Source organism: Egretta garzetta, unplaced genomic scaffold (genome assembly GCF_000687185.1).
Source record: "Egretta garzetta isolate BGI_Z169 unplaced genomic scaffold, ASM68718v1 scaffold497, whole genome shotgun sequence".
In the NCBI taxonomy this organism is placed as follows: domain Eukaryota; kingdom Metazoa; phylum Chordata; class Aves; order Pelecaniformes; family Ardeidae; genus Egretta; species Egretta garzetta.
The window spans coordinates 934,253-936,866 of record NW_009260349.1 but is presented as its reverse complement, the minus strand read 5'-3'; positions in this window follow the sequence as shown (position 1 = coordinate 936,866).

Genomic DNA, 2,614 nt, shown 5'->3' with positions numbered 1-2,614 from the left:
ATCACTCCTCCGAGTCTCTCACCCCGTCACCCACGATCATGCTCCTTCCCTGAACAATTCCTCTCCTCCCCCATATACCAGCATCTCACTACTTTTTTTTCCACTACTGCAGACCTCAGAGGAGTTGCCTCCATTAACAGGAGGTGTGAATCTTGTCCTTTTGCTTTAGTTTGCTTGCACCAAGTTTTTTTCACCTCTTCCCAGTGGCAAAGCTTTCCACCCGTTGGGCTGAGCATGTGTGGTGGCAGGGGCACATGGGGTCACTGCGATGTATCTGTCACTCGGGGATCCTTGTGCATATGGAATAAGGTCCTTACAGGGAGCTGGTTGTGTCTTAGCCAAACTGCAACCGTGCTGACCAGCGACGTTATCAAGGCCAATGTTAGTCCCGAAGCCATCATGCAAGAAGGTAGCTGGCTAAATTGCATTTCCCTATGTTATTCCCTGCTCCTGAAACCTTCTTGGACAGCTGTGTTTTGGGGTGGACAGCCGCTATCTCCCAGCATTTCTGCAGGGACAGACACTGCATCACCCCAGCCCTGGCCCCACAAGCAGGAGGAAAGCAAGAGAGCAAAGGCTGGGGCGGGAGGAAGCCTCCCGGGCGAGGGGGAGGGCACTAGAGGGCAGGAGAGCTCTTTTCTAATTGCACGTCCCAATAGTTTTATTGGCATTTCTTGCACAATTTCCCCTGTTCAGTGGGTCAGTTGTAAAGTTCAGTGACTCATTGGAGGAAATGACCCGGTAGGGCTGCAGTTTATGTCTGCCGGCCTTCTCTAGGTGCTGTCAGCACAGGTGGACAAGGCTGAAGCAGACTATCCGAGGGGTTTGCACGCTGACACCACCCGCCTGCCGAGTGTTGCTGGCAGGTTTCCTGCCAGGTAGCTTCTCCCAGTAAAGAAACATTTGGGAAAGGAGGGCCCAGTTGTTGCCCCCTCCCTTGCATGCCTCTTGCTGCAAGGTGAACTTTAGCACTGCTCCCTCCTCTGATAGCAAAGTGTGTAATCACTTTGGTTCCAAGACCCAACATAGTCTTCTCTTCTTCCTGGTGTAGCACTGGCATGTGAAAAATCGGCTTTTGCAGGATGCTTCAGCATTGCTCCCTCTTGAAGGTGACCAGCTCCTGCCATCCCCTTTCCTCTCTCTCCCCAGCCTGCAGCAAGAAACATCTCTAGAGGATCTCATGCTGCTCTGTACCAGCATAAAAAGTCACATCTTTCTTCACAGCTCCCCTCCTGCTCTCCTGGCCCTGGCTCTGGCCATAACAGCATATCCACACTGTCACAGTCACCTCTGGTGTGGGGTTTTTTTTCTTTTCCCCAGCTGACTCAATGGGATCTTTAGAAGCATCAGGTTTTCCCAGCGTTGTGAGCTACTTCTTAATGCAGAAAGCACAAGAGAAACTCCAGCATCCCCCAAAGGCAACACATCATGGGCAGAATTTTTATACCGGAGGTCATGAAAAGACTTTCCACTTTAGTAGCTGTTCTGCTCATCTCACACATTATTGCACGCACGCTCCTTCTTCCTTGCCCAAGTCTGAAAACGGAGGGTGTAAGAACAGCAGCTTCTTACTTCATCTGTCTGCTTCCTGTGTGTACTCACAGCCGGCTCCGCTCACGTTCGCTTCACCCACCACGGCTCCTCGTTACTCTCGCTCAGTGATGGGAGCGAGTCAGCACCGCACAGCCTGGCTGCAAGACCTTTGACACCTGTGGAAGCAAGCGAAGAATCTGTCCCCAAATCTTTTTTTCATTAGATTTATTAAGAAAATGCACTCAGGAACTCTCCACAAACCTCTCAAAAAAACCCCAAACACACAAAAAAAAAGAGAGAAACCCACATATTCTCCCTCTTAGAGATACCATCCTATAGCTTGAGCCCAGCCCCAGGTGTGTGAGATGTTTAAACAAGCTGATGAAGTCACTTTAAAAGTTGTATGTAAAGCTTACAAAAATAGCAGCCTCGTGAATGATTTATTTGACAGACGGGGAAGTAAACAGCCTCTGACGGCTCACCAACAGGCCCGTGGCACCGGGCACCACCTGCGAGTCAAGGTACTGCTGTGACATTTGTCCCTAATTAAGTTGTAGAAACAAGTTCGTTTTCAAATAGGCCCATAATCCTTTTATTGTTGCCTAGGGCCATCCCCACTGGCTCTGCTATAGCTTCCTGCTAGAGGGAGCCCACTTCTCCCCAGGGAGCTGCCATTGCTTCTTGGGCTCAAATTAAAACAAGGGTGTAGGTCAGGGTGGCAAACCCAGGGCTATGGGTGTTCAGCAGCTGGAACCCAGCGCCGTGGGGTGTCCAGGAGCAGCGGCGGTGGGAGACCCCGGGCCTGCTGTGCGCTGGGGTTGGGGTATTTACAGGTTGCTGCGAGGATGCTCTGTGGCAGCAGCATGGGTGTCTGGGCTGACTTAAGAAAAAACATATCGGGGTTTGCACAAATCCCACCTCCGTTCCCCTTTGGTTAATTGTAATTTTTGCTGCCGGCTCCTCTAAGAGAAAGATTCTGCCGTAGCAGCAAATTTGGAAAAACGCCTGGTGCCGGTGATGCCTGACGAGCGTCCGAGGGGCCGGGAGCATCGGCGGGACCTGCCCCGGGCAGCGCAGGCCG